The sequence below is a fragment of the Pimephales promelas genome, chromosome 4 (genome assembly GCF_988280905.1).
Source record: "Pimephales promelas chromosome 4, fPimPro1.hap1.1, whole genome shotgun sequence".
NCBI lineage: Eukaryota > Metazoa > Chordata > Actinopteri > Cypriniformes > Leuciscidae > Pimephales > Pimephales promelas.
In genome coordinates this window covers 12,399,914-12,417,732 of record NC_142772.1, presented here as the reverse complement: position 1 = coordinate 12,417,732, position 17,819 = coordinate 12,399,914, and the positions used below count along the sequence as shown (strand labels likewise).

The 17,819-nt window shown below is 42.4% G+C and overlaps 1 pseudogene across 1 annotated transcript in view; it reads right to left on the bottom strand.

Moving 5' to 3' along the window:
* The window catches only part of LOC120477365 (uncharacterized), a 104,783-nt pseudogene extending 88,401 nt beyond the window's left edge, over positions 1–16,382 (bottom strand). The window contains exon 1 of the transcript XR_016168202.1: positions 16,133–16,382. The product of XR_016168202.1 is annotated as an uncharacterized LOC120477365 (transcript). The remainder of the gene's footprint in view (positions 1–16,132) is intronic.
* Positions 16,383–17,819: the final 1,437 nt, after the last annotated feature.

Here is a 17,819-nt window from a genome sequence, read left to right as displayed (position 1 = left end):
CCACGCCCGTTTCTGAAACTTTGCACGTGTCTACTGGCTAATAAATGTGATGTGTCTGTCGAGTTTCATGCAATTTCAAGCATGCTAAGGGTCTCAAAAGCATCCTAAAAGAATGGTAACGTTTGATGCGTCGCCACGGCAACAGTTTCAAAGATATCACGAATCCATTCACAGGTCTACATCTGCCGTATGTTTACATTATACAGATGACGTTTGAAGCAAATCGGGTAAAAATAAAAGGGTGATATCAAAGCATTTTGAAAGTGACACACTTCCTGCTGCCAGTTGGTGGCGCTATAACTTTGACTCACAATAGTCACATCCATGTGATCGTCCTCTTACAGCGAACACACTGCTGAAGTTTCATCAAGATCAGTTAATGTATGCTGAAGTTATAACACACTTCCTGGTTCACGTTTCTCGCCATGATTTCGTTTCCTCGCCACGGCCAAACCGTTCGAGATATCAAAAATCCCCTCGCAAACTTTCATCCTCAATGTCTTGACTTCATGCTGACCAAGTTTTGTCGAATTTGGATCAAAGCTCTAGGAGGAGTATTTAACATTCCATTGCGAGCGTTTTACAAACAAACCTCAATAGCCGACTTCCTGTTGGGCTGGGGTAAAAAGTAAAAGCGCGAGGTATAGATGAAACTATGAGATCAACATGTGCACAGAGTTTCATATTATTACATACAAACGTGTTTGAGTTATGGACCAAGTGTTCGTACCCCGTTCCAGGGGGCGCTGACGAGCCGCCCTGCCACGCCCGGGTACAAGCTTCAGGCCGGCTCTGATGGCCGCGGGTTCTGACCCATGTGCAAAGTTTCAAGAGTTTTCGAGCACGTTAAGGGCCCCAAAAATGCCCAAAAGGTTACAAAATAATAATAATAAATAATCCTTAGGAAAACAATAGGGCCTTCGCCCTTTCAGGGCTTGGGCCCTAATAATCGTTAGGAAAACAATAGGGCCTTCGCCCTTTCAGGGCTTGGGCCCTAATAATCCTAAGGAAAACAATAGGGCCTTCGCCCTTTCAGGGCTTGGGCCCTAATAATTAAAGCTGCAAGCAGCGATGGGCGGGCCCTCGTACCTGTAGCACGTCGGGGTCTGAGGCGGCCGTGTTGCATTTTCTGCAGCTCAGCCAGTGCGGATGTGCATTTGCTACGCTGCTTCGTTAAAGGTCACTTCCTGTTGCCAGAAGGTGGCGCTATGACTGTGGGTGAATGTCGGCATGTAGATTTGTTCAGGGCGGGACTCTTGTCAAATGTGTAAAATTTCGTGCAGATCTGAGCATTTACAGCCAAGTTACTACAACTTCCTGTTTCATGGCGAATCATCGACGCCACGGTCACACCCATCGACGAAAACGCGCAGATAGCACAACTTTACATTGTCAATGCCTTTAGAAGGTACAGCAGAAATTTGAAGTTGATCCGACTAAATCCCTAGTAGGAGTTCGTTAAAGTACGGAGTGTGTAAATCGTCCCAAATCGGTCGCCAAATTCAAAATGGCGGACTTCCTGTCGAGTTTAGGGTATGGGTTCTTGAGGCTTTTTTGTGCGTCTGGTCATGGTAGATGTACCACAGAAATTTCGTACATGTCGGTCAAACAAGCGGCGGGGGCTGCTTCGTTAAAGGTCACTTCCTGTTGCCAGCAGGTGGCGCAATGACTGTGGGTGAATGTCGGCATGTAGATTTGTTCAGGGCGGGACTCTTGTCAAATGTGTAAAATTTCGTGCAGATCTGGGCATTTACAGCCAAGTTACTACAACTTCCTGTTTCATGGCGAATCTTCGACGCCACGGACACGCCCATCGACGAAAACGCGCAGATAGCACAACTTTACATCGTCAATGCCTTTACAATGCACAGCAGAAATTTTAAGTCGATCCGACTAAATCCCTAGGAGGAGTTCGTTAAAGTACGGAGTCTGTAAATCGTCCAAAAATGGCCGCCAAATTCAAAATGGCGGACCTCCTGTCGAGTTTAGGGTATGGGTTCTTGAGGCTTTTTTGTGCGTCTTGATATGCTTCACGTCCCCACCAAATTTCGTGCATGTAGGTTGAACGTGGACGAGGGGCTAATTTTTTCCAATTTTCTAGGTGGCGCTAGCGAGCCATTTTGCCCCGCCCATCCGCGAAACCCACAAAATGCGAAATTTTTCACCAGTCCTGACATGCGTGCCAAATTTGGTGAGTTTTGAGCATGTTGCGGCCCCGAAAATGGCGCTTATTTTGCAGAAAAAATAAAAAATAAAAAAAATTAAAGCTGCAAGCAGCGATGGGCGGGCCCTCGCACCTGTAGCGCGTCGGGGTGTGAGGCGGCCGCGTTGCATATTTTGCAGCTCAGCCGGTGCGGCTGTGAATTTGCTACGCTGCTTCATTAAAGGTCACTTCCAATTGCCAGCAGGTGGCGCTATGACTGTGGGTGAATGTCGGCATGTAGATTTGTTCAGGGCGGGACTCTTGTCAAATGTGTTAAATTTTGTGCAGATCTGGGCATTTACAGCCAAGTTACTACAACTTCCTTTTTCATGGCGAATCATCGACGCCAGGGCCACGCCCATCGACGAAAATGCGCAGATAGCACAACTTTACATCGTCAATGCCTTTAGAAGGCACAGCAGAAATTTTAAGTTGATCCGACTAAATCCCTAGGAGGAGTTCGTTAAAGTACGGAGTGTGTAAATCGTCCCAAATCGGTCGCCAAATTCAAAATGGCGGACTTCCTGTCGAGTTTAGGGTATGGGTTCTTGAGGCTTTTTTGTGCGTCTGGTCATGGTAGAAGTACCACAGAAATTTCGTACATGTCGGTCCAACAAGCGGCGGGGGCTGCTTCGTTAAAGGACACTTCCTGTTGCCAGCAGGTGGCGCTATGACTGTGGGTGAATGTCGGCATGTAGATTTGTTCAGGGCGGGACTCTTGTCAAATGTGTAAAATTTCGTGCAGATCTGGGCATTTACAGCCAAGTTACTACAACTTCCTGTTTCATGGCGAATCTTCGACACCACGGACACGCCCATCGACGAAAATGCGCAGATAGCACAACTTTACATCGTCAATGCCTTTAGAAGGCACAGCAGAAATTTTAAGTCGATCCGACTAAATCCCTAGGAGGAGTTCGTTAAAGTACGGAGTCTGTAAATCGTCCAAAAATGGCCGCCAAATTCAAAATGGCAGACCTCCTGTCGAGTTTAGGGTATGGGTTATTGAGGCTTTTTTGTGCGTCTTGATATGATACACGTCCCCACCAAATTTTGTGCATGTAGGTTGAACGTGGACGAGGGGCTAATTTTTTCCAATTTTCTAGGTGGCGCTAGCGAGCCATTTTGCCCCGCCCATCCGCGAAACCCACAAAATACGAAATTTTTCACCAGTCCTGACATGCGTGCCAAATTTGGTGAGTTTTTGAGCATGTTGCGGCCCCGAAAATGGCACTTACTTTGCAGAAAAAAGAAAAAAAAAAAAATAACCCTAACAGTTTCAATAGGGTCCTCGCACTGTTAGTGCTCGGGCCCTAAATATAGCTGCGAGCAGCGATGAAGGGCCCAAGCCGGTGGCACCGCAACCCCGGTTCCTTAGTTACCTAAAAGCACCAGGGTGGCCATGCCACTGGCTTTGGCCCTTCATCGCGGATCACAGCTATATATATATATATATATATACTGTATATATACTGTATATATACATATATATATGAAGCCGGTGGCACCGCCACCCTGGTGCCTTTAGGTTTATTGTGCACGACATGCAAAATGTAACCCTGCTTTGACTGATGCAAGCTCTACAGCACAGTTTATAGTAAGAAAGAATATAGTAAGAAAGAAAAGTAAGCTGTTACTCTGAGATGGTTTGGGAAACAAACATTCATCATGTCGCATTGGTTTTAGTTACTTGTCCTCGAACAGAGCCCTAATCTGTTTATATTTCAGTTACACATTCTACATTGATTAATAAAGAAAAATCAAATGTGTTTTTAATTCATACAGAAATAAAATATTTATAATTCAGCTGAGAATAAAGTTAGTTCAAATTTTAAGAAAAACAAATATATGATCTGAAATATAGCACATTCATTTTTAAATTCATTCAGGTTCAATTACCAAAAATACAATCTTAATTTAATTTAAAGCAAATAATAAATCTAAAATATATGGGTTATATGCATATTTTGTAAAAAAAGAAAAAAAAAAGAAAGAAAGATATATATCCAAAAACACAAGGCCTTAAACTTTAACAAGGGTGCAACTCTTATCACTACAACAAACATAGTCACACACACAAGTCAAGTCACTTACATTTTATATGCAATATTGACTTTTTAGATGCAATATTGACTTTTTTCTGTTTCAGCAGAGAAAATAGTTAAACAAAGATCACAGCGACCCATCGCGCATCTCAAAGCAATGTGTTTTCTCATTACTGAATGATTCAGCATTTTGAATCCATGACTCGTTCATTAAGACGGTCATCTGGCGACACCTTATGGTGATTTAGGGTTATGTTTAAAAGTATCGTTCTTTACAGCGATTTTTAATTGACTCCTGTTAAACCAATCTCGTAACATTATTGTGTAACCGATTTAATTTGATCAGCCTTACCTAGGGTAACAGCCCTATAGTGTCTTATTATTCTAAATTATTGAATTTATTGATCAAATTTACTAATGAAAAATGAAGCATACATTTACTAGGCTGCCCTGCAGATATTAGGCTACAATATGCAGATTTAAATATACCATTTATCAAATAATCTGTTTATTTTTAGGTTACACATTACATTGTTTAAAAAATAAAAATCAAATGTGACCCGCTCTGGCGAAATGAGTCGGAAGTTGCAACCTTCCATTTTAAGATATGGGCCGATTATGTGGAAAAACCATGAAATAACAAAAAAACAAAAAAAAAAAAAATTTTTTTTTTTGCTAATTTCAAAGAACAGACATTCAAAAATAATCTCACAGGGTTTCGTAGTCGAGATAATTGAGTAAAGGTATTTAAATAACGATTAAAGTTGTCAAAGCTTTAAATTCGCTGAAATAAACATTGCTCTTCTCAACTCCCCTCGTCACCTCTGAGCATTTCCCGGGTATCCCCTGAAACGTTGAACTCACTGGAGGCTTCTAACCTAAACTGCGTGAGTATATTTATCTGCAAGAAGAATATAGCCTATGTAAGGCTGTAACGATCGCGACACTCAGACCCACGAACCTGTGTCGCGGTGTGAGAAGACAGAATCACGACACCGACACGTCCCTTCAACTCCCGAAGTTATCCTTCACGTCCAGACCCAATGCTAGCTACAACATCTTTAAATTACTAGGCTATTAGTATTATTTGAAGTTAACATTATAAAATACGTAGACTTACACCACAAAACTTAAATTATTACTAATTTTTTTTTTTAAATTGGGCAATTTCAGCATTATGGAGGAGATCCAATTCCCAGATAATTAAATATTTTAATAAATTGGCCTATGTGAACCACACTGCACAAACCAAAAGTAATACTCACCCGATGAAGAAGGGTTGACTCTCTCCAGAACATAAAATCTTTATTTTATTTTCCGTGTTCGCATTTATGAGGAAAAACAATCCGAACGTGACCGTTCTCTGGAAGCAGCACTAAAACTTTCACATAGCTTAAACATGCAAGCACAAAGCCTTTCTTTAAAGTAAATTTCGTTTTAAAATAATTATCTTAATTTAAATCAATGTTTCATCAACCAATTACTAGGATTTAATAATAAGAAATAAATTGCAGACAATAGGCTAGGCCTAATCACGACGCGGAGACGCGCGGCACGTGAACTGAAGCTTGTCTCATGAACCGAAAGTCAGCGTTTAAGGTATCCTCACAGACATATATATTGAAATGTCTACTTTTAAACACAACCATTCAAAATGAAAGAAAACAGACTGCTCTCTGCTTATGTGGGCTAATCCGTATGAAAACTGAATTTTCTCTCTGACTCCTCTTTAATCTTTCTGATTTTAGAACATTTTTGTAAAAGTGACTTTTTAATTATTTATTTCAAAAAAATTAAAAATAAGTTGAGTTTCAGCCTCGTTAAATTGCATTTATATATGTTAATCTATTTGGTCAAATTAAGCTATATAAAATAAATAGTTTATCCCTTAAAATGCTATGGATTTTGAAAGATATAAAAAAAAAAAAAAAAAAAACGGGCAAAAAAACTTTAAAAGCGATTTTCTTAGGTTTTCAATTGGAAAAAAAAGGGCAGACGACCAGAATTCAAATCTGTATATCGTTACAACCATTCAAGGTATGACCAAGGTATCATTTGAAAGCTTACAGTGTCCTCTTTCCATTAATATCAAAATCTCAATTTTTAAATTTGGGTCACTGTGACTAATTTTGCTGGATCAGGTCGGTCACAAATGTGTTTTTTATTGTAGTATTATTTTATACAGAAATACATTATAATTATATATAATATACAAAATATAACCGTGGGCGCGATTAAACAGTGTTACAATAAAACTCAACATTGTGTTTTTTAAAAATAAATTCAAATAATACAAATCCCGAAATTGCGCTAATTTTAAAATTAAACTAAAACTCATGGCTGCACAAGCATTCATAACTGTGCGCGCCAACAGCGAGGAACCAGCAGAACAGAGTGAACGTTCATTCTGTTTAGTTCAATCCTACTTAATAGGAATTTATTTAAAATGCTTGCTCTACTCCACAACATTAATGTCTTGTGCGGATATCTGTATTTTGACTTTCGGTTTTAAGTAAGCGATTTAAAAGTTCCCGAGTCCCAGCGGAGTCACACGTTGATTAACCGGTGGGAATATACAAAATAGGCCTACCTGATATTGAACACAAGAGGGCAGTATAGCACTACGTATGACTCAGATTATTTTTTCTTCTTCTGAATTTTAAAACCATTCTGGCTGTTTTTGAACGTAAACATAATTCTTAAATGAAAAAAGGGAAAAACTGGTTTAATTATAATATTTGTATAATTTAATTTAGAAACAAATGATGTATAATTACATTTTTAGAAGATATGAGGCTTTTAGTGTTTACTGTTTACTTTTTTGACATTACTTTAATCTTTTGCCAAAGTTGCACATGCCTACTGGCTAATAAATGTGATGTATCTGTCGAGCTATCTGTATCTATCTGTTTCAAGCAATTTCAAGCATGCTAAGAGTCCCAAAAGTATCAAAAAAGAATGTTAAAGTTTGATTTGTTGCCACAGCAACAGTATCAAAGATATCAAGAATCCATTCACAGGTCTACATCTGCTGTATTTTTACATTATACAGATGAAGTTTGAAGCAAATCGGTTAAAAATAAGAGGGTGATATCAAAGCATTTTGAAAGTGACACACTTCCTGCTGCCAGTTGGTGGCGCTATAACTTTGACTCACAATAGTCACATCCATGTAATCAGCCTCTTACAGTGAACACACTGCTGAAGTTTCATCAAGATCAGTTAATGTATGCTGAAGTTATAACACACTTCCTGTTTCACGTTTCTCGCCATAATTTTGTTTCCTCGCCACGGCCAAACCGTTCGAGATATCAAAAATCCCCTCGCAAACTTTCATCCTCAATGCCTTGACTTCATGCTGACCGAGTTTCGTGCCGTGTGTTTGAATTTTCTAGGAGGAGTATTGCACATTCCATTGCGAGCGTTTTACAAACAAACCTCAATAGCCGACTTCCTGTTTGGCTGGGGTAAAAAGTAAGAGCGTGAGGTATAGATGAAACGATGAGATCAACATGTGTACCGAGTTTCATATTATTACATGCAAGCGTGTTTGATTTATGGACCAAGTGTTCGGACCCCGTTCCAGGGGGCGCTGTCTAGCCCCCCTGCCACACCCAGGTACCATCTTCAGCCCGGCTCTGATGGCTGTGGGATCTGACCTGTGTGCAAAGTTTCAAGAGTTTTCAAACCCGTTAAGGGCCCCAAAAGCCGCTAAGAGTCTCAAAATCATAAAAAAAAAGAATTTTAAAGTTTGATGCGTTGCCACGGCAACAGTATCAAAGATATCAAGAATCCATTCACAGGTCTTCATCTGCTATGTATTTACATTATACAGATTAAGTTTGAAGCACATCGGGTAAAAATAAAAGGGTGAGTTCAAAGCATTTTGAAAGTGACACACTTCCTGCTGCCAGTTGGTGGCGCTATAACTCTGACTCACAATAGTCACATCCATGTGATCGTCCTCTTACAGCGAACATACTGCTGAAGTTTCATCAAGATCAGTTAATGTATGCTGAAGTTATAACACACTTCCTGTTTCACGTTTCTCGCCATAATTTCGTTTCCTCGCCATGGCCAAACCGTTCGAGATATCAAAAATCCCCTCGCAAACTTTCATCGTCAATGCCTTGACTTCATGCTGACCGAGTTTCGTGCCGTGAGTTTGAATTCTCTAGGAGTAGTACTTCAAATTCCATTGCGAGTGTTTTATGAACAACCCTAAATAACCGACTTCCTGTTGGGCTGGGGTAAAAAGTAATAGTTTGAGGTATATATGAACGATGAGATCTATATGTGCACCGAGTTTCATATTATTACATGCAAGCGTGTTTGATTTATGGACCAAGTTTTCGGACCCCGTTCCAGGGGGCGCTGTCTAGCCCCCCTGCCACGCCCGGGTACCATCTTCAGCCCGGCCCTGATGGCCGCGGGTTCTGACCCGTGTGCTAAGTTTCAAGAGTTTTTGAGCATGTTAAGGGCCCCAAAAGTGCCCGAATAGTCGTATAAATAATAATAATAATAATAATAATCCTAAGGAAAACAATAGGGCCTTCGCCCTTCCAGGGCTTGGGCCCTAATAATAATAATAATCCTTAGGAAAACAATAGGGCCTTCGCCCTTTCAGGGCTTGGGCCCTAATAATCGGAAGGAAAACAATAGGGCCTTCGCCCTTTCAGGGCTTGGGCCCTAATAATAATAATAATCGTTAGGAAAACAATAGGGCCTTCGCCCTTTCAGGGCTTGGGCCCTAATAATCGTTAGGAAAACAATAGGGCCTTCGCCCTTTCAGGGCTTGGGCCCTAATAATAATAAATATAGCTGCGAGCAGCGATTGCGGGCCCAAGCCGGTGGCACCGCAACCCCGGTGCCTTTAGTTACCTAAAGGCAGCGGGGTGGCGGTACTGCCGGCTTTGGCCCTTCATCGCTGCTCACAGCTATATTTACATATATATACATATAAATACATATATATATACTGTATATATATATATAAGCCGGTGGCACCGCGACCTTGGTGCCTTTAGGGTTATTCTGCACGACGAGCAAAAACGTACCCCCGCTATGACTGTCGAAAAGAAGTGTGCTGAAGAGCTTGCATCAGTGAGGGCTCTGCAAAAGTGCGCATCGAGGGCACATATCAACCACAAAGTATGCGTGAGCAACCTTCTGAAAGCTCAGGTGTACATCCAGGTATACATCTGCCGTGTGTTTACATTTTAGTAGTTAGGGATGCGCCGATTAGATACTCAGGATCGGTATCGGCTCTGATACTGCCATCTTTGCCGGATCGGGTATTGATCAGACGAGGCTGATTCAAATCCTATATTGTGCATATGCTATTTTATGTTATTGTTAATCCCCACAAAAGGCACAAAACTTTCTAAAGTACCATAAAGTTTTCGTGCACTGCATTATAATTGTTCTGAAGCCATTATGTGATATAGAAATTAATATTTAAGTCATTAAATTCAAGAACACGTAAACTTTTCCCTCTCTGCGGCTGTCAGTCATTCTCCATTCAGCATTCAAACAGCGCGTCGCATTCGGTTACAGTCAATGATGAAACGATCTTCAAGATGATCCAATGTTAATCCTATTAAACTCGATCTTTAAGATAAAGGTCTAAAGGTCTATGGTTTCGAATGAAGAAACTTTTTCTTGTTGGACTTTATTGCTGTAACTTAATCGTGTTACTTTCTACCGGGTGTCGGACGCTGTCGGTTAGATCACAACACTAGAGTCAGAGCACTATAATTGTTCTTCACGCACACAGTAACTGAAATTTAAAACCGTTAAAAGAAAAGGCTCAATAAACTATTGCATAGATAGATAATGTATAATACACTGTTCATAAATATGTATTTCCTTTGTGCTTTGAACTTTTCAATACGGACTCAATGCGCTGTAACTTCATGTGGCTTCAAGCACATCATTCTCCGCTCGGGATGCACATAAGTGCTTTGTGCTGCACTGTATTGGAGCCTTTAATATTATAATACAGTGACGCAATGACAGATTATTAATTGCCTTTCAATTATATGTTGCTGCCTCATTAAACATCTGTGCTATACATTTCAAAAATGTTTAGTAGCAATTTTATAGTACCCATAGCTATATCTTTTTGATTTTTGTTATCTTGTTTTTCATGAATGTATTTTTCAACAATACAAAGAGCAATGTGTATTATCTATTAATATAGTTTATAATAGCATTTTTGTCATAGATTACGACAAAATGATCATATGATCCACCAGCGAGGAACCAGCAGAACAGAGTGAACATTCATTCTGTTTAGTTCAATCCTACTTAATAGGAATTTATTTAAAATGCTCGCTCTACTCCACACCATTAATGCCTTGTGCGGACATCCGTATTTTGACTTTCGGTTTTAAGTAAGCGATTTAAAAACTCTAAAAGTCCCAGCGGAGTCACACGTTGATTAACCGGTGGGAATATACACAATAGGCCTACCTGATATTGAACACAAGAGGGCAGTATAGCACTACGTATGACTCAGATTATTATTTTTTTTCTAAATTTTACAACGATTCTGGCTGTTTTTGAACGTAAAAATAATTATTAAATGAAAAAAGGGAAAAATTGGTTTAGTTATAATATTTGTATAATATCATTTAGAAACAAATTATGTATAATTAAATTTTTTGAAGATATGAGGCTTTTAGTGTTTACTTTTTTGACATTACTTTAATCTTTTGCCATAGTTGCACATGTCTACTGGCTAATAAATGTGATGTATCTGTCGAGCTATCTGTATCTATCTGTTTTAAGCAATTTCAAGCATGCTAATAGTCCCAAAAGCATCCTAAAAGAATGTTAAAGTTTGATGCGTTGCCACAGAAACAGTATCAAAGATATCAAGAATCCGTTCACAGGTCTACATCTGCCGTATGTTTACATTATACAGATGAAGTTTGAAGCAAATCGGGTAAAAATAAAAGGGTGAGTTCAAAGCATTTTGAAAGTGACACGCTTCCTGCTACCAGTTGGTGGCACTATAACTTTGACTCACAATAGTCACATCCATGTGATCGTCCTCTTACAGCGAAGACACTGCTGAAGTTTCATCAAGATCAGTTAATGTATGCTGAAGTTATAACACACATCCGTTTCACGTTTCTCGCCATAATTTCGTTTCCTCGCCACGGCCAAACCGTTCGAGATATCAAAAATCCCTTGCCACTTTTTCATCCTTAATGTCTTGACTTCACGCTGATCGAGTTTCGTCGAATTTGGTTTAGTGCTCTAGGAGCAATACTTGAAATTCCATTGCATGTGTTTTAAACACAACCCTAAATAGCCGACTTCCTGTTGGGCTGGGGTAAAAAGTAAGAGTGTGAAGTATATATGAAACGATGAGATCTATATGTGTACCAAGTTTCATATTATTACATGCAAGTGTGTTTGATTTATGGACCAAATTTTCAGATCAAGTTTATGGACCAAGTTAATTTAATTAATAAACTAATTATATAAAACTATTGTCAATGCACTACAATTAAACTGGTTATATGCCTTTACTTATAAAAAATAAAAAACTTATTTAAAAAAATACCAGGCTTAAGGCATTTATTTTTTATGCAGGCCATACACACAGCAGTGAAATGGTTAAGACCCCTCCCCCTACAAACACACACACATACACACACAGACAGGCAAAGACAGAGATGTAGGCTCAGATTGAGCAATACCACATTCAAACAAACATATCTGACTTTCTGTGGGTCCTAGCTAATGAGTGTCAATTAGAAAGTTGTCCGGCTCGAGGAGTACAATATGCATACCGATTTTTGTAACTGTAGATAAAACTAACAACCCCACTTTTGTCAAAAGGTGGCGCTACTGAGCCCTCACCACGCCCGTTTCTGCAACTTTGCACATGTCTACTGGCTAATAAATTTGATGTGTCTGTCGAGTTTCATGCAATTTAAAGCATGCTAAGGGTCTCAAAAGCATCCTAAAAGAATGGTAAAGTTTGATGCGTCGCCACGGCAACAGTTTCAAAGATATCAAGAATCCATTCACAGGTCTACATCTGCCCTATGTTTACATTATACAGATGAAGTTTGAAGCAAATCGGGTAAAAATAAAAGGGTGATTTCAAAGCATTTTGAAAGTGACACACTTCCTGCTGCCAGTTGGTGGCGCTATAACTTTGACTCACAATAGTCACATCCATGTGATCGTCCTCTTACAGCGAACACACTGCTGAAGTTTCATCAAGATCAGTTAATGTATGCTGAAGTTATAACACACATCCTGTTTCACGTTTCTCGCCATGATTTCGTTTCCTCGCCACGGAAAAACCGTTCGAGATATCAAAAATCCCCACACAAGCTTTCATCCTCAATGTCTTGACTTCACGCTGACCGAGTTTCGTCGAATTTGGATCAAAGCTCTAGGAGGAGTATTTCAAATACCATTGCGAGCGTTTTACAAACAAACCTCAATAGCCGACTTCCTGTTGGGCTGGGGTAAAAAGTAAGAGCGCGAGGTATAGATGAAACGATGAGATCAACGTGTACCGAGTTTCATATTATTTCATGCAAGCGTGTTTGAGTTATGGACCGAGTGTTCGGACCCCGTTCCAGGGGGCGCTGACGAGCCCCCCTGCCACGCCCAGGTACCAGCTTCAGCCCAGCTCTGATGGCCGCGGGTTCTGACCCGTGTGCAAAGTTTCAAGAGTTTTCGAGCACGTTAAGGGCCCCAAAAGTGCCCAAAAGGTAGCAAAATAATAATAATACTAAAGAAGAATAATAATCCCAAGGAAAAATATAGCTGCGAGCAGCGATGGCGGGCCCAAGCCGGTGGCACCGCAACCCCGGTTCCTTTAGTTACCTAAATGCACCCGGGTGGCGGTGCCGAAGGCTTTGGCCCTTTTATGATTAAATGTTAAAACGGCTTGCCATACTCTGTCATTTCGACTATAGTCACAATTATGTTACAGATATCTTAAATGATAATACAAACTATCCAAAATGTAATTACGAATAGACAGAAAGACGTTGTTGATATCTACAATGTTAATTCCGGACAGGCAAACTTAGCTTTTAAATGTTAAAAGGGCTTGCCATACAGGGACGTAGGCTCAGAGAGAGGCTCACCATATTCAAACCAAAATATCGGACTTCCTCTTGGTCCGAGCTAATGACTATGTATTAGAAAGTTGTCCGGCTTGAGGAGTACAATGTATATAACGATTTTTGTAACTGTAGATAAAACTAACAACCCCACTTTTGTCAAAAGGTGGCGCTATTTAGTCCTTGCACAATGCCCGTTTCTGAAACTTTGCACATGTCTACTGGCTAATAAATGTGATGTATCTGTTGAGTTTCAAGCAATTTCAATTTCAATTTCAATTTGACTGTTGAAAAGAAGTGCGCCGATTAGATACTCAGGATCGGTATCGGCTCTGACACTGCCATCTTTGACGAGGCTGATTCAAATTCTATATTGTGCATATATACTATTCTATGTTAGGCACAAAGGCACAAAAACTTTCTAAAGTACCATAAAGTTTTTGTGTACTGTATTATTAGTGTTCTGAAGCTATTATGTGATATAGAAATTAATATTTAAGTCATTAAATTCAAGAACACAAACTTTTCCCTCTCTGCGCCTGTCAGTCATTCTCCATTCAGCATTCAAACAGCACGTCACATTCGGTTACAGTCAATGATGAAACGATCTTCAAGATGATTGAATGTTAATCCTATTATACTGGATCTTGAAGATAAAGGTCTAAAGGTCTATATTTTCGAATGAAGAAACTTTTTCTTGCTGGACTTTATTGCTGTAACTTAACCGTGTTACTTTCTACTGGGTGTCGGACGCTGTCGGTTAGATCACAACACTAGAGTCAGAGCACTATAATTGTTCTTCACGCACACAGTAACTGAAATTTAAAACCTTTAAAAGAAAAGGCTCAATAAACTATTGCATAGATAGATAATGTATAATACACTGTTCATAAATATGTATTTCCTTTGTGCTTTGAACTTTTCAATACGGACTCACTGCGCTGTAACTTCATGTGGCTTCAAGCACATCATTCTCCGCTCCGGATGCACATAAGTGCTTTGTGCTGCACCGTATTGTCACGGTGCGGGTGCAGGCAGAAGAACGGGCGGAGAACAGAATCTCGATCAAGAGACATTTAATTCCAAAATACAGGCAGGAAGACGGGATATACAACGCAACATTCAACATCGACCGACAAAGACTGACTAAAACAGAGGGAACTAAATACACTGAAGAATCAAACATAATGAGGTGAAGACAGGTGAAACAGATGAACAGGACGCTGAACGGGAGGCTGATGAGGGAGTGAGTTCAGGTGTGCAGACAAGAGGATCATGGGAAGTGTAGTGCTGGAGACGCAGACAGGATGGTGCAGACGAAGACTGTGACAGAACTCCCCCCTCCCGGGAGGCGTGACCTCACGCCGCATAACAGAGGAAGGAGGGGGGACGAACTGGGGGCTGGGCGGGGCGGGGCCAGGGCGGAGCAGGCTGAGGGCGTGGCCCGGGCGGAGCAGGCTGAGGGCGTGGCCAGGGCGGAGCAGGCTGAGGGCGTGGCCAGGGCGGAGCAGGCTGAGGGCGTGGCCAGGGCGGAGCAGGCTGAGGGCGTGGCCAGGGTGGAGCAGGCTGAGGGCGAGACCAGGGCGGAGCAGGCTGAGGGCGTCCCCAGGGCAAAGCAGGCTGAGGGCGTGGCCAGGGCGGAGCAGGCTGAGGGCGAGACCAGGGCGGAGCAGGCTGAGGGTGAGACCAGGGCGGAGCAGCTGGAGGGAGGACCCCTGGTGGAGCCGATGGTAGTGGGGCTGGCAACACCAGGGGGCCGACTGACAGGGGCGGAGCGGATGGGAGAGGAGACCAGGGTGTAGCTGAGGGACCGACGATGATGGATGCTGAGGAGGGACCGAGGGAGCTAGGGGACACCGCAGGCTCTGGTGACCGAAGTGCTGACAGGGGCACAGAGGGACACGGTGAGGTCAGAGTGCGTGAGGGCTGACGGGTGACTGGAGGGAGTGAGGAGTCCAACTGAACCGGGGGGGTGACATGACGGGGCGGAGCCAAGGGAAGGAAGTCCAAAGGTGAAGGGAGGATGACGAGGGAGTGCAGGGAGTTCGGAGGGACGAGGGAGCCTGGCCGAGCTGGTGGACTGTGGGACCATGGAGGAGCTGAGGGAGGTAGCAGCCACGGGGGAGCCGATGGGACCGGGGGCCGAGGAAGTGTCTCAGAGGAGGAGGTGTGAGGCGAAGACCGGGGATCCACGGACCAGGCTGGGTCAGGGGAGCTGAAGGGCAGGAGAGAAGAACGGGGACAGATGAGAGGAGGCGGGAGAGGGAGGCAGGGTGGGATCCTGGTCTCGGGCTCTGGCTGGACGGTCTCTGGCTCTGGCTGGACGGTCTCGGGCTCTGGCTGGACGGTCTCGGGCTCTGGCTCTGGCTGGACGGTCTCGGGCTCTGGCCCTGGCTGGACGGTCTCGGGCTCTGGCTCTGGCTGGACGGTCTCGGGCTCTGGCTCTGGCTGGACGGTCTCGGGCTCTGGCTCTGGCTGGACGGTCTCGGGCTCTGGCTCTGGCTGGACGGTCTCGGGCTCTGGCTCTGGCTGGACGGTCTCGGGCTCTGGCTCTGGCTGGACGGTCTCGGGCTCTGGCTCTGGCTGGACGGTCTCGGGCTCTGGCTCTGGCTGGACGGTCTCGGGCTCTGGCTCTGGCTGGACGGTCTCGGGCTCTGGCTCTGGCTGGACGGTCTCGGGCTCTGGCTCTGGCTGGACGGTCTCGGGCTCTGGCTGGACGGTCTCGGGCTCCGGCTGGACGGTCTCGGGCTGGACGGTCCCTGGCGTTGGAGTGGGGCTGGTGCCGTCGTCCACGGTGAAAGAAGATCCACATGACACCAGCACCCACTCCACATAGGCCGCGAAGTTCCCTCGAGGCCCCTCTCCGGGCAGGCGTGCCTGGGTTTCAGCGTTTAGGCCTGCCCGGAAGAACACACAGAGGCTGGTATCATCATAGTGAACGTGAGGTATCAAGTCCAAATACCTCTGTGTGTGGGCCTCGAGGGATTGATCCTCCTGCTCCAGGAGGAGAAGTTGCACTGCTGCAAAATCCATTATTTGGCGGTCGGTCGATCTGTCACGGTGCGGGTGCAGGCAGAAGAACGGGCGGAGAACAGAATCTCGATCAAGAGACATTTAATTCCAAAATACAGGCAGGAAGACGGGATATACAACGCAACATTCAACATCGACCGACAAAGACTGACTAAAACAGAGGGAACTAAATACACTGAAGAATCAAACATAATGAGGTGAAGACAGGTGAAACAGATGAACAGGACGCTGAACGGGAGGCTGATGAGGGAGTGAGTTCAGGTGTGCAGACAAGAGGATCATGGGAAGTGTAGTGCTGGAGACGCAGACAGGATGGTGCAGACGAAGACTGTGACACGTATTGGAGCCGTAATATCATAATGCAGTGACGTAATGACAGATTATTAATTGCCTTTCAATTATATGTTGCTGCGTCATTAAACATCTGTCCTATGCATTTCAAACATTTATAGCAGCCATGGCTATATTTTTTTATGATTTTTGTTATCTTGTTTTTCATGAATGTATTTTTCAAAAATAAGAGCAATGTGTATTATCTATTATTAATATGGTTTATAATAGCATTTTTGTCATAGATTATGACAAAGTAATCATATGATCCACCAGCGAGGAACCAGCAGAACAGAGTGAACATTCTTTCTGTTTAGTTCAATCCTACTTAATAGGAATTTATTTAAAATGCTCGCTCTACTCCACACCATTAATGTCTTGTGCGGACATCCGTATTTCGACTTTCGGTTTTAAGTAAGCGATTTAAAAGCTCCCAAGTCCCAGCGGAGTCACACGTTGATTAACCGGTGGGAATATACACAATAGGCCTACCTGATATTGAACACAAGAGGGCAGTATAGCACTACGTATGACTCTGATTATTATTTTTTTATGAATTTTACAACAATTCTGGCTGTTTTTGAACGTAAACATAATTCTTAAATGAAAAAAAGGAAAAATTGGGGAAGTTATAATATTTGTATAATTTAATTTAGAAACAAATGATGTATAATTACATTTTTAAAAGATATGAGGCTTTTAGTGTTTACTTTTTTGACATTACTTTAATCTTTTGCCATAGTTGCACATGTCTACTGGCTAATAAATGTGATGTATCTGTTGAGTTTCAAGCAATTTCAAGCATGCTAAGAGTCCCAAAAGCATCAAAAAAGAATGTTAAAGTTTGATTCGTTGCCACGGCAACAGTATCAAAGATATCAAAAATTCATTCACAGGTCTACATCTGCCGTGTATTTACATTATACAGATGAAGTTGAAGCAAATCGGTTAAAAATAAGAGAGTGGTTTCAAAGCATTTTGAAAGTGACACACTTCCTGCTGCCAGTTGGTGGCGCTATAATTTTGACTCACAATAGTCACATCCATGTGATCGGTCTCTTACAGCGAAAACACTGCTGAAGTTTCATCAAGATCAGTTAATGTATG